At 37.1% G+C, this 27021-nt stretch overlaps 1 protein-coding gene across 21 annotated transcripts in view; it reads left to right on the forward strand.

Moving 5' to 3' along the window:
• The window catches only part of LOC137234767 (organic cation transporter protein), a 174090-nt gene that overhangs the window by 131084 nt on the left and 15985 nt on the right, over nucleotides 1-27021 (forward strand). Inside the window, exons 1-2 of one of the 21 annotated variants that reach the window (XM_067758233.1) lie at nucleotides 2030-2155; nucleotides 2277-2397. The exons of 18 other annotated variants lie outside the window; for them this stretch is intronic. The gene's annotated coding sequence lies outside the window, so the exon portion shown is untranslated. 2 more of the 21 variants (XM_067758232.1, XM_067758231.1) reach the window with 2 other exon arrangements.

Here is a 27021-nt window from a genome sequence, read left to right on the forward strand (position 1 = left end):
GTACAATTACAGCTGGGTGTAACTATTGAAAATAGTGACACCCAACTTGTGTTCGAAATTTTTTTCTTGAACGGTCCAATGAACACTTATACTTATGTATAATAATGTAACTTTACAGCTGTCATATTCACTTATTTGTTTATCTACCCAGAAGATTAAGCATAGGTACATTGGGGTGCGCGTAAATGCGCGTTGAACGGTTCGATCCGTAAGGACCTTTCATAGTTACTTTAAAATCAACTACGAGGGCTAATCGACGGTGCCACGGGAACGGTGTCTTGCTCTAAGACCTAACAAATGCTTGTACCCATACAAATATGTACTATGTGCCAAATAAGACCACCCCTAATGTACATACTTACTTACATAGTTACAGGTATACTGGTAGGTATGTAAGGATAATCTTTTTATACTCAATATGGTATATCATTATACATCCGAGGGTTATGTTGGTGTGATTAAACCAGCTGTTTGAAGTACGTACGCGTGTGCGTAAAATTTTAATTTCGTTTCTATGCGGCGTTCAAAGAAAACATTTAAGCGCATTTACATACAAACAAATATATGTACATGCATATGTATAATACTTATTTACTCTGCCAATATTCATTACAGTGTTTCTCTGTCAGTTAACAGTATAGTGATGCCATCTTACAAAAATTTTGGAAAAATAATCTACTATTGGAAAATAATAATTACCCTTTTGAACAAAGATATAGATTCATTCTGTCTTGTGAGGCCCTCCTGGACCGACGAGTTCAACCTACCTATTAGTACATTATTTGTAATACGAACATGAGCTATCGACTTTCTGTACGATAAATATCTTAAGCCAAACTGGCTTATGTAAAGCCCGTGTGTTTTTGATCTCCAAGGAGTTTATTGCAAATGAGATTAGGTACAGTAAGATGATTCAAAATGGAAAAGTAACGACGCTGGTTATGGGGTCAGAATATACCCGCGGTAGGTATGCCTGTCGCAAGAGGCGACTAAAATACCAGATTCAAGGGGCTATGTAGCGCAACCCTTCAAGTTGCCAGCGCAATATATAGCTTCTCCAAACCCAATTGTCAACCTCACCTATCCGCGGCGAATCCTGTTTCATTAAAACACAAGGCTCTGGCGACCCCAAGCTTCTCATGGCACTTGGGGGTGGGGAGGGAGGGATGGCCTGAAGGTTTAATGTGGCCATATAAATCGTTCGTCGGGCCAGCACCTTAATGGTGCTGCGTTACCGGAGCGTACGGGGTCCGTATCCGGCAAAGGACCATCACATCGATAACACCCCCCAAAGCCTTCGGGGAGCGACCTTATCGCTACAACAACAAGAGAAATCTGCTCGAATTTAATGATGGGCTGTCCGAGATTTAAGAATGTGATGAAGACACTCCGAACAAGAAGGCATTTCTGTCGAAATCAGGCAAGACCATGCTGGGTTGGGCGAAACAGGTTGTTGTATTTCAGTACTGGCAACTTTCTTCAGAACCGGGGCCGATTGCAATTAATCGGTTAATCGGTGGCTGTGTAAGCGAATTACCCCGATACATATTTATCAGTGAAGGCTTTGGTCACCCAAGTTCCTTGGCTAGGAATGAGATTTAATGATCTGGTGGATGCGAGGTGGTCATATCAAATCGTTCACGTTATAATCGGGCTCAGGTTCAGGTGGATGTTGGATCTATACCCGGCAAATGACTACCAACATCGATAACACTTCCCAAAACATGTCAGTAGTGTCATTATTGCTACCAAAACAAAAACAACAATTGAAAATTTTTCTCCTTGTTTGCTATATATTAACTATGTAAGGGACCCCCCTAATATGGCAACCCCGTTACTATTGCTGGCAATGAGCCCGTTGCTACGTACATGTGTGATTCCTCTTTTAGCCACCCCCTTCTTTATTTCTTGTGTTGGTTGTCTATCAGTTTGTTGTTTTTTGTTCGACATTCCATCTTTTGCTGCCGGATCTTTGACTGTTGTTCACTTTGTGTTGCTGTTCAGTTTTTCAGTTTGTTTATGTCGTTCAATGGCATTGCACGTTATTTCTCACTTCTGATTTTGTGTTCGGTTGAGTTGCGTTTTTGTTTCAGAGACGCGCGTTGGACGAGTTTGTGGATGTGTGCTTTGCGTTCATAGTTCGATGTCTGAAGCGGTGCGTTTTGCATTTAAAAATTTATTCTTCGGTTTTTTTTTTTCGAATACGATTTTAAATTAACGTTAACATTTGCCTAAATCTACTCAAAATTTACTGATCTAATGTATTTTTGATCTAGATTTTTTTGTTTTTGCGATCTCTTGTATAAGAAGGCATTGAACTGTGGTATTACAAGAAAAGAGGAATAAATTAAACGATAAAAATTTAGAATTTATAATGAAGCAAAAATAAGAGAATGGGTAAATAAATGTACTAAATGTACAGGCATTTGTAAATATTTATGAGAACTTATATGTATGTTCTAGAATTGTGTGCTATAAATTTTTTTTAAATAAAATTAAGTATTGTACATTTGGGTGGTCATTAAAAAGTAAAATTAACGATTTTGATAACGTTTTACAAGACGGTGCACCACCTACTTTTTATCAAAAATTAGCAAAGGCGGTATCAAACGACGCGTCTCGACCTCCGTTTTTAGAATTCGAAAGCGAAAATTAAAAGTTTTATTTCTGTCAAAAGATATAAGCAAAAAATCGGTTAAAATTTTCATGTGGTTGTGGCTTTTTTGCAGAAAGGTGTTCTGCGCATATTTAGTTTTGTTCCCCAAACCGGTGTCGAACCCACCTAGGTTAATTTTTTATAAGCGCGGCCGAAGGCCACTAACGCAGAAAGGTGTTCTATGCAAAAAAACTATGGATTGGGCCCCATATTTCGGACCCTCTCGGGGTAATTTTACGGGTTTTTGTGAATAACTTTCGACAAAAAAATTTTTTGATTTCCGCTCTCTGATTCTTAAAATGGAGGTTGAGACACGTCTTTTGATACCACCTTTGATAATTTTTGATAAAAATTAGGTGGTGCACCGTCTTGTAAAACGTTACCACGATTTTTTAGTCTCACCCCCTCAAACTTTACTACCTGCCCAAAAATATGTCAAATAGATTTTGACCTCAATTGGAGACGATAAAGGGGTGTCGCTTGGGCGAATTTGGTGACTAAAATCAATTTTTTTTTATTTCTTAATACAAAAATTGATAAAACTATAGTTGGTGACATCATATGTATATATATTTTGGTCTCAATAGAAAACCGCTTAGGGGTGTCGCATAGTGATTAAAGTTCATATAGGTATTAATATGTTCAGTGTTCATTAGACTGGTTTCGTGCCCATACGAAATAAAAAAGTTTTCGAAAAACCGCCCCTAAATTTTAAGCTTATCTTGCGAGGGTCTCGGAAAAACATAAAAAATGTTATCTGATCCTTGAAAATACAGCCTAAAAAGCCTTTTTATACCCAGCTGTACTTGTACACTGGGTATTATAACTTTGATTGGATAACGGTTGGTTGTACAGATATAAAGGAGTCGAGATAGATATAGACTTCCATACATCAAAATCATCAGTATCGAAAAAAAAAATTTGATTGAGCCATGCCCGTCCGCCCGTCTTAGCTTTGAAGTTTTTCCTATTTATTGTTATAAATCCACTTGGGAAATGAAATACCATTGATATAAAGCTCTTTTTTGCAAAGATATAGCTTATTTTATTCGTCCACGACCCTTTTAAAGATCTTTTATATAAAGTGGGCGTGGTCCGTAACCGATTTCGTAAATTTTTCTTCAAAGCATTCCTTATAATAAAGGTAACCTCTCTGCCGAATTTTGTTACGATAGGTTTAACGATTTTTGTATGAGTTTAAGCGGGAATACCCTTATTGCTTTAAATGTATGAAAACATTTATTTGAAACAATTTTTAATTTATAATTTATTCAATAATTTGGGAAAAATTTAAACAACGTGACATCAGGACGGATGAGGCGACATATATTTTTTCGACACTGATGATTTTGATATATGGAAGTCTATATCTATCTCGATTCATTTATACATGTACAACCAAACGTTATCCAATCAAAGTTAATATACTCTGTGGGCAAAGGACGCTGTGTATAAAAAATGGGCGTGACAGCGCCCCTTTTATGACTAAGCAATTTTCTCTGTTTCGGGAGCCATAACTCGAAGAAAAATTAAGTTATCGTATTAAAATTTGGTATGCTAATTTTCACTATAGCAGGAAATATTTCTAGAAAAAATGGACGAGATCGGGTAAAGACCACGCCCACTTTTATTAAAAAATCTTAAAATGGTCGTAGGCGAGAACAATAAGCCATATCTTAGCGAAAGAGTGCTTTGTATGAATAGAATTTTACTTTCTAAATTGAATTCTAACATTAAATTGGAAAGCACTAAAATTTTTGAAAATGGGTGTGGCACCGCCTCTTTTTTGTCTAAGCAATTTTCTTTATTTCGGGAGCCATAATTCGAAGAAAAATTTACATATCGAAACAAATTTGGGTACACATATTTTCCTTATAGCAGGAAATATTTCTAGTAAAAATGGATAAGATTGATTAATGACCACGCCCACTTTTATATAAATGACTTTAAAAACGATCGCCGGGAAAAGTAATGAGTTAAATCTTAGCGAAAAATAGTCTCGTACCAATCGTATTTTGTGCCATTATAACAAGAAATGGGAAAAAATTCAAATCTTGAAAAATGTAAATGTGGCAATGCCCCTTTCTTCCAATGCATTTCCCAACGTTTCTGGAGCCATAACTCGACGAAAAATTTGGTGTTTAACAGGAAATATTTTCATTAAAAATGGACTAAATGTTAAATCGCCTTCCTTTAAATAAAAGATTTTGTAAAAGTGCGTAGATGCAGGTAATAAGCTATTTCTAGTAAAAGTTGGAAAATTTCGTTAATAACCCTGCCATTTATTTTGTAATAACGCTTTTAGTACAATGGCATTTGTGTGTTTATGTTTATTGTTCTGTTATATATTTATTTTAAAATAAACAGTAGGGAAATCCCCATATCTGAAAGAAAACTGCATTATTACCCGCTCAAGGTCATTGGTGTTAGCCTATGTATCCTTTTTGCTTCTTTTAAACGGAAATTAGTTCAGAATAGAATCATATGTATATGGGGTATTCCATCCCATTTCGACCAATTTTGAACCCGACCCCTTTAGAATTGGCTGAAAGTTTTTCTTCTTTTTCTAGCTTACGAAAGACGTTTTTCAGAAATTTTCATCCAACTCAAAAAAAGTTATGAATTTTTAAAAAAGCACCGTTTTTGTTTTCAAAATGCTATAACTTTTTCAAAAATTGACCGTTTGGGATCTTTTTTTTTTTTTTAATTTTTTTTACCTTTAGTACTTTTCGGAAAAAATACAAAAAAATGTTTAAAGTTTTTTTTTTTAATTTTTCAGTTTTTCGAGATTTTTCGAATTTCGCCGTTTTTTTTTTTTCTCATAAAAAACTTCAATCAATTCTGCAATGATCCCCACTAATCCCGGAGTGGGCCGATTTTTTTTTTATATTTTTTTTTATTTAATTGAAAAAAAAAATTTCAAAAATAATTTTTTTTTATCAATTTTATTTATATAACAAAAAAATGTAAGAAAATGATTTTTAAGTATTCTTTTCTTTTGGGTTTGGAGAAGCTATATATTGCACTGGCACCCTGAAGGGTTGCGCTACACAGCCCCTTGAATCTGGAATTTTAGTGGCCTCTTACGACAGGCATACCTACCGTGGGTATATTCTGACCCCCTAACCCGATGGGGTAACTTTCTCTAGTTAGGACCATAAGTTATATGTGAGCTCACCAACTATAGTCTTATCGATTTCGGCTAATAAAAAAAAAAAAAAAATATTATTTGAGTAATTTCAGTCTCCATTCAGCAATCATAGTTTGGTCACCTGTGTTACCAATCATCTCCAATTTTTTCAAAAATATCGACCTCGGCATTACCGTCTAGAGAAGTGGGACCGGAAAGATTTATTTATTTATATTTATAAGGATCACCCTAATGGACACGTATTAGTGTGAATAAAGTTTTTTTGCCAATAGCAATTAGTAAAAATTTAGTCTCGTAAGAATTGCATATCGATTTTCAAAGAGACTGGTCCCTAAAAGTTATATTCTGATTCTAGATATTGCATTTTTTGGACTGAACTTGAGTATTTGCGGTACTTTGCGGCCGCTAGATTTTATTGTCCCCCGTAATTTTTTTTAATTTGTAGATTTTTTTGTTTTTGCATTATCTCGATCTCTACGCCACCTAGCGGACATTTCCCCCCTTTATTGCATTGTCTAGGTCCTCTGAGCTCTGTGTGAGGCTGCAAGCTTATGGAAAGCTTCTTGACACTTGTTCGTAAACTTCCTCCTTTGGCATGAAATTTCTAAATATCCCCGGGTATCTACTGAAATGTTCCTCCTTTTCCGAGGCGATAAACTTGTTCACCGATGGATCCAAAGTAGCGAAAGGAGTAGGGTCTGCGGCATACTGCGCTGATCCGGAAATAAACAGACCGTTCAAGCTGCCAGATCACTGTAGTGTTTTTCAGACGGAAGTAATAGCCGTAACCAAGGAAGTAAAAACAATGGAAGAAAATAGCTGCAGCCGCGTCAATTTTTATATTGACAGCCAAGCTGCAATTAAGGCAATAATCACAGCATTTAAAAGTCTGTTAGAGTGTAAGCAATCCCTGGAAAGAATCGGGTCAGGGAGAAGCATACATCTACATAGATGGGATAGATGGAAATGCAAAAGCGCATGAACTAGCTAAAAACGCGCATTCTTCGAAGCTTACTCCGTAGGCGTCCCTATTAGACTGTGCCAGATGAAGAGAAGGGGAGTGGTGCACATGATTGACCAAGATGAAAGGCGGGGGCTGCAAAATGTCGAAGATCATGTGTAGGTCTTACAACCTTGGACTTACAAAGTTATTGCTATCATTAAACAGAGAGGACTATAGACTCATGACGGTATTCTGACTTGACACTTCCATTTGGCGTCACGTGCCTTTAAATTATTCTTGTTCAGTGATAGCAGTAACTAGTAGGAAGTGCGGGTTGGAGGAGCAAACGATCGATAACGTTTTGTGTTCGGCCCTGCGCTTGGTAGGCTAAGAATCCAGCTATTAGGAGTGATATAGCTGTCAGATCTGGAAGCAGAAAGCGACAAAAGTCCTAGAAAGCTTTTAATATTTGCCAAGAGGACAGAGGTATTTTATAACATAGGTCCTGGTTTTTCAAATTGGTCGTTAAACAAACTGGATAAGGCAGACTCATTCAATTTCTTGGACCGGTCAGTTCAATCTAACCTAACCCTGGTTCGACCGACAATTTTTATAACGCACTTAGATCGACGCAGTCATCCCGGTGACTATTTATTAAAACGAAAAATGAGCTGTAAATTCAGCATATAAAAGAAATTGATTGAGGACAAATTTCAGAAAAAGTGCGTTTAAGTGAAAATAGGCATCTGACATCATTTTTGCATTTTAACAACATTAAAAATGAGTTACAAACCTTATTATGAATACATTGCTATGTACGGAAAATATGAAATAGTCACCCGTATGACTCGTCGGCCGAACTTGGGTTGATTCATTTTCATCAGAATTTTGCTATGTGTGAGATGTTGTAACTCAATGGCAATTATCTCATAAATTTATCGTGAAATTCCATCCCTTATGAATTTCCTAACTATCCAGAACCGTGCGACGCCCATGGAAACTGTATGTCAATCTACTTATGCTGAAGTGAAGTCTGAATCCATTTAATAAATTTCAGGTACCTATATCACCGGGAAATAAGTTAAAACTGCTCACCATATTCTGAATCAAGATTCTACATGCTCTCTAGGGATTTTCTAAAGTTCTTGAAACAAGTATCTCGATCCCTGCCCTTCTTAGAGATATCTTTTTCTTAGAAGTATTTACATTTTAATATAACCCTAAGCAATGTTAAAAGTTTCAAGTATTTTACTCACAGGAAAGTTAGTTTTAAACCGATCATAAGATTCCGAATCTCGTGAATTTTGGAACTATGTCGACCGTGTTCCACCAAGCGAAAATGTTTCTCAATTTGTTTAAATGTCTGGGTGCCATGAATTAAGTGTAAAGTTTCAAGTTTCTAGGTTAATGAGAAGCTACTTAAAAATCGATCGCAAGACTATACATGGTCTATATAGATTTTTTAAATTCTCGATGGCTTTCAAAGTTTCAAAGTCACTAAGGCGAAGTTTCCCAGATTTCCAATTTGAGACGTGTTTTTGAAATATCACATACCCGGCACCACCTAGCGGTAGTTTTTCCCTTAAATTTGTGTGAAAATGTATCGTTTTAACTTATGAGTTGACTATTCCGCTCTTCAAAGATTTCCATTGCAAATTCCTTGAAATATTCGCGAAATTCATACCAACTTCTGAATCTTATGCAATTTTACTTATATTCTGTTTATTTTTATATTTTTTTTATTGTTTTGCTAAATCATTGTTGATGCTAATTACAATAGCACTTAATCACTTACGGCATGTTGTATTATGGTCGGTCGGGTACGGGTTTGTTGCCACTTTGGTCTATATGGCGATTATACCTTTCGTGAAAGTTATTTAGTTTAATTTTGGTGCGATTCTCGAAAATAGTAGGTATTTTAAGAAGATGAGATAGACCTACCCACCAATAAGTATACCGAAATGATCAGGATGGTAAGCTGAGTTGATTTAGCTCCGGTCGTCTTTCTGTTTGTCCGTCCGTCTGTCTGTCTCCTTGAACGCAAACTCATCCCTCAATTTTAAGATATCTTGAGGAAATTTGGTGAGTGGGTATATTTGTGAACCGACCGCATCGGATCACTGTAGCATATATCTCCTACAACAGATTTTGCAGATAAGGCGGTTTTCGTAGTTTCTTCCTCTACTTTAAATCTCTCCAGATGCTAACGTATATGTCATATACAAAAAAAAAAAAAGTCGTCAAGATTGTCCGTATATACAATATTAATTCCATTCAACCGATCTATATACCTTTCAAGTAAATGAAAAGGTACATATATTAAGTTTGGTGCGATTCTCGAAAGTAGTAAGTCCTTAAAGAACATGAGATAGACCCAACAATAAGTATATTAAAATGATCAGAATGGCGAACTGAGTAGATTTAGCCATGTCCGTCTGTTCGTTGGTTCGTCTATTTGTCTGTCTGCTTGAACGCAAATAAGTTCCTCAATTTTTGAGATATCTTGAAGAAATTTGGTAACCGGGTATAATTAGGTGTTCGATTCATCATTTGGGTGTTCGATTAATCATTTGGGTGTTCGATTAATCATTTGTCGGAACCGACCACATCGAACTACTAAAGCATTTATCTACTATAGAGCCGATTTTTCGGATAAGAGGGTTCTCGTAATTTACTTCCCATTTTAACAACCATAAGCTCTTCATGTTCTTACTTTTTTGTTCCTGAAAACGAACGACCTGTTCTTAAAACAAAAACCTTGTTCTTGAACTGACCTCATTCCTTGAAAAGAGAACGGCTGGTCTTAAAATATGAACAAATGTTCTATTAATGAGAACGATGTTCTCAAATTAAGTTAAAAAAAAAGAAACGGTACAATTCGTGTACACTACAATGTTAAATATAACATTCGACACAAGCTATCAAACAGTTGTAGTGGCCTAGTGGCCATGATGTTGCGGTTGCGATCGTATGGCGCGAGTTCGATCACCGTCAAACTCTGAAGTTTTTAAAACAATTTCTTACCTTCTATTTTTTTTAACCCTTATTTTTCGTTCAGTTCCATTTACATATGCACAGGTAATTCTCAAACTTGTTATGAAATCTTTTAAATATATATTCAGATTGAATCATCAAATAAGAAGAATTTCTCAATAAGAGAAATATGTCAAAAAATGCATAATATGCGTTTTTTCCTAATCTTTTGGACTTTAGTAATAGTTTTTATTAATGACAAAAAAATTATTATTAATAAAAAATAAATAAATGGGTACTAATTGAAAAGTTACCTTCCTACTCCCACCAATGATCAACCACAGACCGTTCTTGAATTGAGACCGAAAACTGTTAAATCGACCACAAGTAGTGCTTGAAGTGAGCACAGCAGGTTTAATTCCATACGACCGATTGTTCGAACAAGAAATTCATCCTATTAGCTTCCTTATATATGTAAATAGCTAGAACAGCGAAACTTTGTGTGAGAATTACTAATCAATTATGTCTGATTTATCAAAAATAGTATTTATGTCTGTTCTCTAAGCATATATATATATACATATTGAAGCCAGAACCTTCGGTGTGCTAGACGGAACACGCTGCTACCATACCACGACTCCAGTTTCGTTCCACTCAGAGAAAAACGCCGTTCTAAAATCCAGCACCACCTGACTCAATTCAAGCTCTTCATGTTCTTACTTTTTTGTTCTTGAAAAACGAACGACCTGTTCTCAAAACAACAACCTTGTTCTTGCACTGACAACCATTTTCTTGAAAAGACAACGGCTGGTCTTAAAATATGAACAAATGTTCTATTAATGAGAACAATGTTCTTAAATTAAGAACAATGTTCTGAAATTAAGTTCAAGAAAAAAGAAACGGTATAATTTGTGTGCACTAAAATGTTAAATATAACATTTGGCAGAAGCCATTAAGCAGTTGTAGTGGCCCAGCAGCTATGATGTTGCGGTTGCGATCGTGTGGCGCGAGTTCGATCACCGTCAAACTCTGAAGTTTTTTAAAACAATTTTTTTATACTCTATTTTTTTAACTCTTATTTTTCGTTCAGTTTCATTAGTATATGCACAGGTAATTCTTAAACTTGTTATGAAATGTTTTAAATATATATTCATATTGCATCATCAAATAAGGAAAATTTCTCGATAAGAGAATATTATGCGTTTTTTCAAACCTTTTGGGTTTTAATAATAGTTTTTTTTTGTTATTAATATTTTAATTAAAAATTACCTTCCTCCCACCAATGATCAAGCACAAACTGTTCTTGAATTAAGACCGGAAACTGTTAAATCGACCACAAAACGTTCTCGAAGCGTGAGAACGAAAAATCTTAAATCAAGCCCAAGTAATGCTTGAAATGAGCACAGGAGGTTTACACATCAATACCAAACTGGTCATAAAATACGAATGGTGTGCTTGGAAAAACTGTTCTTAAAAAAGCCCATCGGTCACGAGTTAAGAAAAAACGTACTTAACAGACTTTTGTCAACGAATGTTCTTAATTTTGAACTTGTTTCGTTCGTTTTAGAACGATTTTTTCTCTGAGTGTATAGACTAAAATTTAGGGCCCATTGGCAACCATATATAATATCTATGCATAGAGTAATTACGACTATCTGAAAGGTTTTGTTTCATAAGCCAACCATGAATTCAATGATTCCTTCAGTGCACTTAGGCTACTTAAAAAAAAACATGTGCCAAGTTGTATTAATAATTTTACATGAATAACTCAATGTCAAGCGCATTGGTGCGTGAAACTTTAACATTGCTATTTTGCTCCATCATTAAAAGAAATAAAAAAAAACCAAAGAAATACAATACACACCATTAAACAAACATTCATAAATATGTAAAACTGAGCCCGAGTTTACAAAGCTTCTCATTCGCAACGAAGAAGAACTTTACAAAACAAATCTACATGGCACACAAATTAATATAGAGACAAAATGTCTCAATTGTGTTGTTAGTGTAGAAATGAGAAAAACTGAATTAAGCATGAAAACAAATACCAGCAGGATAGCCTAGTGCTTAAAGGCAACTGCAGTTTCACCATGTGATTTGTGATTCACGGTTCGAATCCCGGTGAAACCTTTGATAACATTACAAAATTGTCTGATGATGATTACTATGGCGGTTTTCGAAATGGTTCCATCGCAATATGCCAGTAAATGTTTCTTTCTTTTCAGTTTTTCTTAGAAAACATAGTAATTGAAATTCAATTATTATAAGCCGGTGTTAAGCTCATGAATTCTTAAAAATTATTTTTTTTTTTATGAATATGCTACATATGTATGTATTTATGTTTTGAGTATAAGAAAATAAAACACGTGTGGGCATTTGGGATACAGACGAATGTTCAAAATATTTCGAATGAGTTTAGTACTCAAATCAGTGTCATCTTCTTGCTGACCCTATTCAGTCTATAAAACATAGATCAAGTACAGTTGCCAGCTTGGTGTCTTACGACCAAACTATCAAACGCTATCAGCAATCATGATTTATGCTATAAATTAATGACGTCTTTTTGCACGCGCGAAATATTTCTAATTTACCAGTTCCTGATTTTGGGAAGCGCTTAATAAAAATTAAAATTAGAAGGTAGAGATAACATCCCAACTTAAGGTTATCTTTAGTTTAATTAACTTTTATTGCGGCCACAAGCTTTCTGCGAAATTGTCCGTTCAGTTAAGACCTCACATACACTGAATGTGTCCATATTTTTACCAGACTTTGTTCGACGAACAAACGTAAAAAACCCATTAATGCGCTTATGTTATAGAATAGCTCCGTTCTTTTGCCAAATACTAGAAGTTTTATAGTACGTCGCTTATTGCTGCCTCGAAATCTGGCAACTCTGCGGCTCCTAGTACATAGCTGGAGGATTGATCTCGCAAGCGCAGGCCACAACCACAGAACGTGCTCAACCGTTTTTTCCAGCAGCTTGCACTTCACTTCTGCTGTTACTAACAATGTACAGTTAGTATTACCATCGTGGGCCTTAAGTCTTCTCTCGTAAGAGATATGAGCAACTTTGTGAGTTTATTCTCGTAGGAGTTGCTCATGATCTTAGAAATTTTGCAGCTCTGCGCTTCTACCTACGCCTTTCCAGCTTCATGGATCAACTGCTGTCTTCTTTTGATTAATCCCAAGCGGATTAGGATGCCTACCATCGACTCATCGAGTGCTGCACCCTCCTTTGCCAACTCATCGGCCTTTTCGTTACGCTCTATCGCGTTATGATCGGTAACGCCATATAGATGTATGATACGCCTTGAGCGAAGTCTCTCAAAGGCTTCTATGTATTCCAGTGCACTTTCCTGATGAAGTATTGTTTGAGATTATTGTCTGACTATTGCTTATTGTTATTGCCTGACTATCAATATATTTATTGACGCGCCTGCGGCTTAAGCACGCATTCTCCAGAATTTCTGCTGCTTTCTTCACGGCTGTTGTTGCCTGAACGATACTGCAGTGTTCTGGCAGCCTTACGATCTACTTATTTCTGGCTCGAAACTTGATTTTATGGTAACAAGTAGAAATTAATTAGTCCACTAGCAATTTTTAAAAATCGTCTTTTATGTCATATTTGAGCTATCTTAAGACACACAACAAAATGTTTGTTGGGAAAATATGCAGACCAATTTTTTTTTGAAAATCGCAAACCCAACACAAAAAAAAAATTGTTTGTATATTTCACCACATCTACATTAGAGATATACGCCGCCGATAAACGCCGCCGCCGATTTATGTCGTTTTTTGCACGTCGCCGCCGAATGCCAAAAATATCGGCGCGGCGGCGTCCGGCGCGTTACTATATTTTCTGCTCGTTTAAGACTGTGTAGGTCATTTATTGTTCATGTCGAAAATTGGTCGGATATGATCGAAAGTGGTATCAACGGATGCGCATCATTGCCAGTTATAAGAAACTAATTGCGAAATTTAACTCTTTCTAATTGCTCAAAAGTTATTAAAAAAAATAATAAAAAAAATTTCAAGTTAAACGGTTTTATTGAAAACAATACTTACAATAAGTAATAATAATACTAGAAAATAATTAGGTAGGTCCTAGGTACTAGTCGTCACACCCCTCACCAATCTAGGGTGTTGATCAGACATTTAAATAAAAGCGTTGGGCGCGTGAAATTTCTAAAAATGTGAGGCGTAACATAACCTTATTGAGGTTCAGTTGGTCTTATATATGACTATCAATAGGAATTTGACGCGTCCAACGCTTTTATTTAATTGCCTTATCAACGCCCTAGACTGATGAGGGGGGTGATGACTAGTACCAAGGACCTACCTAATTATTTTCTAGCTTTAAGTATTATTATTACTTCATGTAAGTATTGTTTTCAAAAACCGTTGAACAAAATTTTTTTTTTAATTATTTTATTTTCAAGTTTTTAGACTTTCTTTAATTGCCTACTATTTCTCATTCTATTTAGTTCATTTAGTGATTCATTACTACAAGGACTCTTTCCTGACAATTTGTTATAATCTCAGTCCTCAATACGTAATCCTTCCGAAGACTTTTCTCGACTCAGCGCCACGTATGCTTGTCCCTCCTCGAACTACAAAATATTTTGATGTCACTTCTACCGGACTATATGTAATATTTGTTCCAAAAACGACATCATAGGTCGCTTTCTATTCTTGTATGTATTATGTGTTACAAATATGAGCCAAATCGGACCACAAATACGATTTTTTTAATATCTCGATCCCTTCGCTACCTAGCGGCTTTGTCCTTCGCAAGAACACTCAATGTAATGAAGCAAAAGCTTTTCCAAGACTGTCGAACTAATGATCGTGTGTGCTACAGTTAACATCTTTCAACTTAACATCGGTCAACTTTCATTCTAAAAATCGTTTTGATTTAACGAAGACTGTTGAAATCAATGTTGTGAACACAAACGTTTGCAAACTTTGGTCTACATTTTAAAATTTTATCCAGAGTCCTTGTAAAATTTTAATTATGTAGATGCGCCGAGGATTATACGATTTTCACCCATCAGTTACGAAATGACATCCACCTAGACTGCTTATGATTTCGAGGGCGGCATCCTTGGCCGAATAGTCACTCCCTGTGCTTCTGTGCTGGCATATGGCGTGAGGGTCAGGAGACGTAGTAGCGACTGGTGGTCGGGATTGCTACTGTTCGCATATCGGGAATTGTAGCTCTAAAAACAGCAGAAAAAACTGGAGGCGCCCTGTGCCACGAGAGTCATGAGTATAATAGACCATTAATAGCAACCGTAAGTCGCCTTTATGCGTTACCGCCAAGGAGCCACAAATGATTTAAAGAAATTTTGTTCGCGACGATTATTAGGACTTAACCCCTGGTGAAACTGCGCTTTGCACGAGATATACAGACAATAGTGTGACAGTTTTATGTATCTCAATTTCTTTTCAGCAGACGTAGCAGTACCAATTCCAAAGAAGGACAATCCCTCCGCAATGAGCTACTCCTGAAAATGTTTGAACGATCTGAGAGATTTTGAGGCAAAACCCCGGACCTTTCCGAAATGGCCAAAACGTTGATTTCCTTAAATGCGTACAAACAAAACCTTTCCTAAATATTATTTTTTTAAATAGAAAAATTAAGCTTTTTAAAGTACACACCGGCCTATGCCGGCGCGCCGCCCACGCCGCGGCCGCCTGTATATAATAGAGCCTACGCCGCCGCCGTCGATAAAGTGATCAACCTCTAATCGCCATAGTGGCGTTCAAAAACAACGTGACCCTCATTTTGCGGCTCTTCGGTACCTGCGAAGAATCGTGACGCTTGGTTGCATACTAGATAGAGACTCGAGCCAAAGCCTCGCTTTCATTGTTCATATAAAAGAAGCGCGGCCGCGCTGGTGTGGTGGTCCCGGGCTCATGGCCCGTGAAAAGCAGCATCAAAGTACATATTAAGAAAACAGTTTTTTAATAAAAAAAAGCACATTTTCTAAGCCGAGTTACCTTCGGCAATGTTCTCTCAAATACTCCGCGTGCATTTTGCCATGAAAAGTTTCTCAGCGAAAGAAAATTCATCTGCCCTGCAGATACCGTTCGGAGTCGGTATAAAATATTTAGGTTCCGTCTTCCCAATTTGTAGGAAAAAATTAAAAAGTATCTCGACCAAAATTGGAAGGGAAGCTCGTCCTTAGTCTTCTCGGAGGTATATGACGTCTTGTATTTTTTTTAATTTTAATTCTATAAAGATTGCTGCTCAGAAGATAAAAAACCTACGCATAGTTTAATAATTTTTTTTGTTTACTAGTGTATTCTTGTTTTGGCGAAATAAAATATATGTTAACAAAAATATTTTTGATTGTATGAGTAACAACGCGCACTGATCCACACGCTGGCGGCGCGTGGATGCTGCGACTGCCTGCTAAAGCAATGAGTAAAGGGCTTCTTCAAATAGAGCAATCTAAGATGAAGTATTAAATTACGGAGCAAAAGACGAGCAATCAGTGAAATGATAAAGAAAAGATTATGTAAGTAGTATAATTATCAAGACTCACGCTGTGAGATTTGTCTATCACAATCATGACACATTGACGTGCGTGGTTTTGTTCGAGTGAGAAAAATAAAAACCAGAAGAAAGATGCGAACATCTGCTTTTAATTAAATTTTGCCTATATAAGTACTTATCAGCTCAGTTGTACTATATGTATGGATGTGCTATATAGCAACATTTTTTACAACAGCACATACAAACATACATATCAATATAAGTATTACGCAGATGTTCTGGCCGAAGCTAAAAACCCAAAGCCTTAAAGAACACTCGAGTGTTCATAGTCTGAACAAAATTGTAAGTCCTATGAGCTCCAGAGCAACGGTAGTATTACATGCGATATCTCTAAGGCTGAGGTAAAGCATCTCCACACTATTTCCTATGGGTGCACTCTATTATCTAAGGAAATCTACCAGACCAGTACCGTTGATGTTAAGTCTCAGAGTTCACCGAGATCACCACTACAATTCTATCCCGCCTTCTTATTCGTAAGTAAGCTGTCGAATAAATTTCGAACCCAATATAACTCGTAGTTGCTTCACAATTTTAATTCTTCTCCAAGGATTTAGTAGTGCTTATCGAGTGATTCCAAGTCATCAGCGTAATACAAAATTCGACAGCCCATAGATTTTCTCCGTCGTGCTACTTTATGTAACAAATTGGCAGAACGGGACCTCCGAGCGGCATCTGGACACAGATGGGAAGCTTATCATGGCAGAAATACACTCGGAATCTATTGTATTGCTCCAAATTGATTCCGCAATAGTCTCTAAATAATGTCGAAGTGATCCTGTGACAGTCTTTAAATTGTTTCAAAGTAATCTCGAAATGATCCAGAAATTCTCCACAAATGTTACCTAAAATCATCCCGAACTAATCCTTCAATTGTCCCGGAATAATAGCTTAAATAATCTCTTAGTGATCCTGAACTTAGTCCAAATTAGCCCCAAAATAGTCTCGAAAGCTAATCCCAAAGTCATTGTTTCATATGCCAAAACCGTCCCAAAGTTGTCCCGAAACAGTATCAAAGAAATTTTGAATTTTTCTCTAAATGATACCTAAATTAATCTCGAAGTAATTCTGAATTTGTACCAAAATGGTCACGAAATAGTTTTCGAAAAAGGATTGCGGACTAATCTCGAAATGATTTTCCAGAAATCATGTCTTAAATACTCTCTACGTGATCCTGAATTTATTCCAAATAGTTCCCCAAATAGTCCAGATCCAGTCCAAATCATTAAATCATCTCGAAATCGTTCTGAAATTTTTTCAAATGCGTAGCGAAATTATTCCAAAAAATATCCCCGAAGTCAACACGAACAAAACCAAAACTCTCCCAAAGTTGTCCAGAAACAGTCTCCAAATATTTCTGATTTTTTCCCTAATCATATCTAAATTAGTCCCGTAGTCATCCTGAGTTTCGAACAGTCTCCATATATTCCTGATTTTTTCTCAATCATACCTAAATTAGTCCCGTAGTCATCCTGAATTTATACCGAAATGATCTATAAATAGTTTCGAAATTATTCCAAAAAACGATGCCAAAACTGACCTGAAGTTATTCCAAATGGGTCCGGATATAGTCTCGAGATGATTTTGCCGAAATCCAGTGTAAAATAATCTCTAAGTGATCCTGAATTTATTCGAAACTAGCAGACCCGGCAGACGTTGTTCTGTCCTAAATTTGGTCTATATGCATATATTTTAATAAGCTTTTGCCGTCTAACTCTGCCCTCCCCTTCTACACTTTTTCCTAATCTTTGTATTCACTCCTCCCTCCGTAATTTTCGCTTCATCTATCTCCATCTGCGTCTCATTCTATCACATTCTCAGTCTCCTTCTCTCTTTTCTCTTCTCTCAAGTTTTTCTCATTCTTCATCTCTTATTGCCAGTCCCAGAGGGTGGTATGTATTTTTTTCGAGTCCCATTACGAGTCTCAGTCCCATTCCCACTCCGAGTCTCAGTCTCAGTCTCAGTCTTAGTCCCAGTCCGTCTCTGGTCTACTTCCCGGAAAAAAGCATTGTAAATACTAATATAGGCAAACTTATATACCAAATTTCAGGCAAATCGAATAGGACGTATGTAAATAGGTATGTGGGTATTATTAATTCATGTCTTTATTTCGGCTTCGCATGCATATTTATCAGTTTTGCCAGGTTGATGCGACTAAATCGAATATCACAATGAAAATTACTTTAAAGCTCGCAGCAACAGCTTTCATTTGATGTCCATAATACACACACATTGTAGGGGTATCCGGGTCCATGTTTTGGCCTATATCTCGAGACCCTAGTCACCCAGGGGTATGCAAATTACCCTCTACTAAAGCACTCATCAACAGCTTTCATTTGTTATCCATATTCTATAAACACATTCTAGGGGTACCCGGTTCCACGTTTTGGCCTATATCTCGAGACCCTAGTCACCCAGGGGTATGAAAATTACCCTCTTCTAAAGCACTCATCAACCGCTTTCATTTGATATCCATATTCTATAAACACATTCTAGGGGTACCCGGGTCCACGTTTTGGCCTATATCTCAAGACCCTGAGCGTCGATCGCAACCAAACCTATGTGCAAACCACCGCGTGAGGTGTACGCAACTTATGTGAAAGTTTGAACAAAATCGACCGGATAGTTTTTGATTCTATAAGCCTCACACAAACGGACATTAATTTTTATGTATATATATTGGTCCTGAAATAGTCTTGGAACTACCTACAGTAGTCCCCCGAAGTCATTCAGAAATTGTTCCAAATCCGTAGCGAAATAATCTCGAAATGATTCCGGAAATAATCACGAATTCAACCCGAAATGATCCGAAACGGTAAAAAATTATGCGGAAACAGTCTCGAAATCATTCTGAGGCTTTCCACAAATGAAACTAAAAACAATCGCGAAGTGATGCTTAGATTGTTCCAAAGTAGTCCTGAAATAGATTCGAAATGATATATAGAATAACTCGGGAGTGATCCTGAAATTGTAAGTAACGAATTGGTCTGGGAATTATATCCAAAATAGTGAGCATAAAACGATGCCAAAACTATCCCGAAATGATATTAAAAATTACCGAAGTAATGCTGAAATCGTTCCAAATCGGTTCAGAAATCGTCTCCAAATATTTTCGAAAATAATACTGAAGGGATACTAAAATTATGCTGTCACTCTCCTGAAGTGCTTCGAAATAGTCTCAAAGTCATCCTGAAGTTCTTCCGAAGTAGTACCAAAAATAATCCCAAAATGACCCGGAAGTTGTTCTAAATTGGTCCTTAAATAGTCTTGAAAATAATCCAAAAGTGTTCCTGAAATTTCCCCAAAATTGCACCGAAATAATTTTGAGATGATCCTTACAATAATCCTAAAGTGTTCCTGAAGTCATCTCAAAATGTTCACGAAAGAGTTAAAAAATATACGGTAAAGCTTCGTGCCCTTGAGAATTTGATCGAAGTCCTTCAATCCGTTACGAATGTACAAAGGTGGCATTTACATAGCTCCATATCACCACTTAGCTCAATCCCCCCTTAACTGAATATCATGATGTGTACAATTTTAATTGCATGATCTGGTATGTCTTCTTATGAAAAAATATGATGAGTCCATGTTTTATTGTATGAATCGATGTGGCTTCCTTTGAATGGAAAAATACGATTAGTCCTGTATATCCCTTTTTATTATTAAACGGTTATATTTAGCTTGAGTTGACAGGCAGGCCGCACGGCCGTTGTGAACGAATCTTGTAATTGAAATTTAAGTAACTTCCCGATAAGCTACAAGCTTGAAACTTGGAATATAGTTCAGAACCCGATGACAATGCAATAATAACAAAAAAATCGCCGCTAGGTGGCGCAAGGATCGAGATATTCGCAAAATTCGCATTTGTGGTCCGATTTGGCTCATATTTGGAACACATAATACATGCAAGAATAGAAATCGACCCGTGAAAAAAAATCGCCGCTAGGTGGCGCATGGATCGAGATATTCGCGAAATTCGCATTTGTGGTCCGATTTGGATCATATTTGGAACACATAAGGGGGACTCATGTAACCGTATAAATGCCTTATAAAGTGTGTAAACGTATAAATTTATCTAGTGCGTAAACGAGCTGTCAAATTTTGTATGAAAAATCATTTACACAGTTTGTATAAATTTACGCGCACATTTCATTGTGTAAACGCGGTAAACTCAAAGGAATGCAACCTTGCAGACATTACAGCAGGCATTTTCATCAGAAATCTCCAACGTCAGCAAGTAAATGCGTTTTAGTTTTGATTTTTCACTTAATCTTGGCAATTTTTAATCTGTATAACATCAAAAAAAATTTTGTTCGGCAATAATACAGCTGATAAACAATCAAGTTTATCAAGAGTATTACTAGGTGCGTTCATATAACAGCGTGTGTAAATGGATATAATTTTACACCTTATAAGTTTATATGCTTTCATGATTCCCCCTATAATATATGCAAGAATATAAATCGACCTGTGAAAAAAAATCGCCGCTAGGTGGCGCATGGATCGAGATATTCGCAAAATTCGCATTTGTGGTCCGATTTGGCTCATATTTGGAACACATAATGCATGCAAGAATGGAAATCGACCTGTGAAAAAAAATCGCCGCTAGGTGGCACATGGATCGAGATATTCACAAAAATCGTACTTGTGGTCCGATTTGGCTCATATTTGGGACACATAATACATGCAAGAATAAAAAGCGACTAATGAAAAAAAATCACCGCTAGCTGGCGCAAGGATCGAGATATTAACAAAAATCGTATTTGTGGTCCGACTTGGCTCATGCTTGGAACACCACATAATACATACAAGAATATAAAGCGACCTATCAAAAAAAAATTACCGCTAGGTGGCGCAAGGATCGAGATATTCACAAAAATCGTACTTGTGGTCCGATTTGATTTGGTCCATATTTGGAACTCATAATACATACATGAATAGAAAGTGACCTATGATGCCCGATTTGGCTCATATTTGGAACAAATATTGCATACAGTCCAGTAGAAGTGACATCAAAATATTTTGGAGTTGGAGGAGGGACAAGCATACGTGGCGCAGAGTCGAGTAAAGTCTTTGGAAGGATTATGTATTGAGGACTTAGGTTGTAACAAATTGTCAGGAAAGAGTCTTTGTAATAATGAGTCACTAAATGAACTAAATAGAATGAGAAATAATAGGCAATTAAATAAAGACTAAAAACTTGAAAATAAAATAATAAAAAAAAAATTTTTAGTTAAACGGTTTTATTGAAAACAATACTTACATGAAATAATAATAATACGAAAAGCTAGAAAATAATTAGGTAGGTCCTAGGTACTAGTCATCGCACTCCTTATCAATCTAGGGCGTTGATCAGACAATTAAATAAAAGCGTTGGACGCGTCATATTTCTATTGATAGTCATAAGTAAAACCAACTGAACCTTAATCAGGTTATGCTACGCCTCACATTTTTAGAAATTTCACGCGCCCAACGCTTTTATTTAATTGTCTGATCAACGCCCTAGATTGACAAGGAGTGTGATGACTAGTACCTAGGACCTACCTAATTATTTTCTAGCTTTTCGTATTATTATTATTTCATGTAAGTATTGTTTTCAATAAAACCGTTTAACTTAAAATTTTTTTAAAATTATTTTATTTACTTTACCACTCTGGCGGACTAGTTTATAAGTTTCGCTTTTATTCTCTTCTAAGAACAAAAACCCCTTTTAACTGTCGATCATGTATGTATGTACGTACATCCCATTGACTCCCCATAAATTGGTTTTTGAAATTTCAAAAATTACTAAGTTTCGGGATTTCCATTTACGGCAAAGAAATTGACGCCTTAACTTCTTTTGCTGATTCATGCCAGTGATACCATGCCGCTAATACCACGACATATCCATACTTCCTTATTGATATGTATGTATATTCCTTTTTGTACAATCTAATCTCATTTGAGAGCGGCCACCGTGGTGTGATGGTAGCGTGCTCCGCCTATCACACCGTATGCCCTGGGTTCAACTCCCGGGCAAAGCAACATCAACATTTTAGAAATAAGGTTTTTCAATTAGAAGAAAATTTTTCTAAGCGGGGTCGCCCCTCGGCAGTGTTTGGCAAGCGCTCCGGGTGTATTTCTTCCATGAAAAGCTCTCAGTGAAAACTCATCTGCCTTGTAGATGCCGCTCGGAGTCGGCATAAAACATGTAGGTCCCGTCCGGCCAATTTGTAGGGAAAATCAAGAGGAGCACGACGCAAATTGGAAGAGAAGCTCGGCCTTAGATCTCTTCGGAGGTTATCGCGCCTTACATTTATTTTATTTATTTAATCTCATTTGAGAACACTCGAGTTGTAATCACTGATTTATTGGATTCGTTTTCATTCTAATTATATTGTAATTGCTGTATTTATTTGATAACCCATTAAAAGTACCCAATGGTTTTATTGACTTCCAAAGCAATAAACGTACTAATTTGACATTAATTTGGAAAATAACAACTAAATGTAATATTATTTTGATCCAGATGGATAAATAAAGTGCTTAAAGGGTGATGAACTTTTTATAGATAATAGCCTTTACCTTTTCTTCCAAATGGGCGTTGGCTGTATGCTGTATCAAAGTCGCAGCAAAAGTGGAGCGCGAGGCCTCGCTGTGATACACATATTTACCTGAAATAATTATATTCATTACTATTCATTTTGGCTAATAAACCTTCAATGGCCTGGGACCCAGGTCAACAGTACTACGTTGTGTGCTCCTAATTGATTTAGCATTTCTACGCATTCAAGTAGCAGTTCTGACTTTATTTCGGACGCCAAAAATGGCTCGAGTGCAGCCTGACTTATGGTGAATACTTCCGCTTGAAAAATGCTCGGGTGTACTTGCAGAGGGTCCTAAGACTACAATCCTCTCTGACGCCTTCGAGCCATCTGTGTACCATACGATCTTGTGTAGACGTTGGATGCTGTTTAGTTTCGTGTCGTTTCATATAATCTTGTCTCCCAATTCCACTTTGTCACTTTTCTCAAATACTACCTGCCTTAGGATATCATCTCTCGGGAGTTGAGAGATTGGAATCTTCGCCCTCAGTTCCTCCATGTACCCGAGTCCTCCTTCGCGATATTCAGGAGAGTTCGTTTGGCTGAGCAGTGTGTGGCGAGGTTACATCGATTATAGCCTCAAGCGCTGTTGTGGGACATGTGCGCATAGCCCCAGTGATGCTGCCCAGGCTATCGAGCCATAGATTATCATGGGTTTTACTATCATATTGTTGTTGTTGCTGTAGCAGTGCTTCGCCCGATCCAATAGGTGCAACCAATCACAAATTGTTATCAATGTCCTCCAACGGGAGTCCAATGGAACTTGCTGTTTCAACAGGGCTGGACCATAATGAGAGGGGTATTAGAGGCGTTGGTTCCACAATGCAGTTGAAGAGATGGTTGGTGTCATGTGGGAACACATTGAAAGCAGGACATACATCAGAGTTGATTCTGGATAAGTAAGAGTTTAGCCTGTTACAGTACCCAGATCGAAGTTGAGCTAGTGTGACGGGCGTTTCCCTAGGGAGAGTGCGTCCTCCTTTGCTATTTTTGAGTATTGTTCTTTAAGTAATGAATTCACCGGGAAATTCCTGGCACAGAGGTCCGACACCTGTTTGTGGATTTCACTGAAGACCTGCTTGTACTTTTTAGCTTCATACGGCTGTGTTCTCAGGTGCAGTGTTTCCTCATAATGCTTATGGAGATGACCCATGGTATACATCCATCTTAAGACATGTGCTGCAGCCCCATGATTTGCCTGCTAGACGTTTGCATACCATGATGGACTCCGTGGCCCTAGTTGTCATGGTGGTGTCAAAAGTGACCATCAAGTATTTCACCATCGTGGTATTTACCTGAACTGAGCTGTTTCCTACATGGGCTTCAGCGTTTCTTGTGCGAAGCAGAGTGTCTCTGTAGTGCATAATTACGCTTTCGTGAGATGTGTTGTCAAAAGTACCATCGATGTCAAGTAAGGCGCTGTGTTCTGTGCTTCGAACGCCCTCTAAGTACGTTATTGGTGGTATTGTATTCATCAACAACGCTGCTTCGTTTAGTACTTACAAAAAAATATATAAAATATTCGGTCCCGTCGAGGAGACTAAGACCTAGCTACTCTTCCAATTTGCGTCGTGCTGCTGCCCTGCTTTGAAAAACTTTTTTTTAATTTAAAAAAAATTTTTTTTTTAATATTTGATGTTGTTTTTCTAAGGGAATTGTAGGAGGAGGATCATCTATGTAGTAGTTGGAGCAAACTGCCAGCACACCACGGCAGCTGCTGATTGGGGGGTATCCTCAATAATAAAAGTAGTCCAAAGGCTGCCGAACCAATTTTATGGGGCTTTTTTCTTCAATATTCGTATCTCTGCTTAATGTTTTTATACTCAGCTGAGCAGAGCTCACAGAGTAGATTAATTTTGTACGCATAACGGTACCCCGTAACAGCATAAACTAATCGAGATAGATATAGACTTCTATATATCAAAATGATCTGACCGAAAAAAGAAATTCATTTAGCCATGTCCGTCCGTCCGTCTATCCGTAAACACGATAACTTGAGTAAATTTTGAGGTATCTTGATGACATTTGGTATGTAAGTTCCGTGGCACTCATATCAGATCGCTATTTAAAATGAACGGAATCGGACTATAACCACGCCCACTTTTTCGATATCGAAAATTTCGAAAAACCGAAAAATGCGATAATTCATTACGAAAGACGGATAATGCGATGAAGCTTGGTAGGTGGGTTGACCTTATGACGCAGAATAGAAAATTTGTAAAATTTTGGACAGTGGGCGTGGCACCGCCCACTTTTAAAAGAAGGTAATTTAAAAGTTTTGAAAGCTGTAATTTGGCAGCTGAGTATGTAATGTTCGGCTACACCCGAACTTAGCCTTCCTTACTTGTTTATATATATACTTATAAAAGTTTTAATCAGTCTTCTTAGCAAACAGCAGTACAAACTTAGATAATTAATATTAAAATTAATTAATTAGAAAAGGAAATGTACAGATGTATGTAAGCGAAATACTCGTGGAAGAGTAAAAGCATTTAGAGGCAACATACCTACTCATAAATATGTATACATGTATGTGTGTAGTTGTTTTATTAAAAATCAGTGACAAGTTTTCACCGGATTAATTCAGACCTAACTCACTCACCTACTTATCTTTAAAATTAAAACGTGCTATATTAATACAAAAAAAATGTTTTGTATACAGATGTATGTACGTACATATGTATATGCATCTAAATACGAAGATACGTGGCCGTAAGAATTTACAATAAGATCGACAACTTCTCCCTTAACCCTTAATATCAACTCCTTAGTACAACTTCACATCGATGCAGTGTTACCTACGATGAGTACTTTCATAAAGTCGGAGGAAGTAGCCATTGTTAGCTGAATATTTTATTATTTTTTCCACGTCCCTGAATTAAAACTTTTTTGGCTGCGGGAGTGATTTGAGATAGATGAAACTAAAATGTGCATGTATCTGTGATTTTGTCGTAGCCGACTGGAGGCTCACGACTGACAACCAAGGCATCTGTGGCCGGTTCACAACTGTGATTTCTCAGCTCTCGCAAGCAACTGCAATACGTAGCACTAGATGTCGCGGTAAACTGCTACTTAGGCGACACACAGGCTCAACAGTAATGCCAGATTGTGGGAAACCAACATTTTTGATTTTTGCTCAAAAACTTTGGCAGGCTAATAGGTGTGTATAAAAAGTTCAACATGGATGGAAGACAAAGAGGAAAGAAGGCAAAAAAGGCCTGACAATATAGAGGCATGCCTTAGAAGTCTTCTTAGACATTGCCGGAGCTTACAACAAGGTCTCTAAATGGACGATCATGGATGTTCTTCATAACATTGAAGTACATACAGCCCTAGCCAGATTATCTGCATGATAAACTGCAGGAAGATTACTTCACAATGGGGACCTGTACGAGGTCTCTATATCTGTGGGCAAGGAACGCCACAGGACGGTGTTGTTGTTGTTTTTTTTTGTAGTATCAGGATGCTGATGGTCCTTTGGCGGATCCAGATCCGGTACGATCTGGCAACAAGCACCATTAAGGTACTAGCCCGATCATCTCAGGAACGATTTGGTATGACCACAACCTTCTAGACCATCCTGCCTTCCCAACCGCTATATCCATGAGGAACTAGGGGTCGCCAGAGCCTCGGATGTTAAAGAAACAGGATTCGCCACGGGTGGGTGAGGTTGAAAATTAGATTGTGCTACACAACCCCTTGAATCAATTTTGTATTTTAGTTCCCTCTTACGACAAGCATATCTGCAGCGGGTATATTCTGAGCCCCCTAACACACATAAGATATCGTGTGCCAACCTCTAGACCGAAGTTCTTCGTTACTTCATACGTTTTTGGAGTTGTTTTCCGGCAAGGTCAAGGCAAATAAGTAATGCTCCGTAATTCAAAAAAGAAAAAGAGATAACCTGTTTTTGTAATGATTTGCTAAAGTATATTTAATTACTGTCATGACAATATTTGTATAAGTATTATTGTTATTGCTGTTGTTCTTACACATTGTCATTTATTTTTATATTATATTATTTTGTTTTATCTTTTAATATTTGCTATGTTATGAAAATATTTAAATAAATAAATAAATAGTAAATATCAAAAAGAAACATATAAGATATAGCGCAATTAGCGAGCTTAGCTGAGCAGTTGTCTAAAGTCCATC

Source organism: Eurosta solidaginis, chromosome 1 (genome assembly GCF_040869045.1).
Source record: "Eurosta solidaginis isolate ZX-2024a chromosome 1, ASM4086904v1, whole genome shotgun sequence".
Lineage (NCBI taxonomy): Eukaryota > Metazoa > Arthropoda > Insecta > Diptera > Tephritidae > Eurosta > Eurosta solidaginis.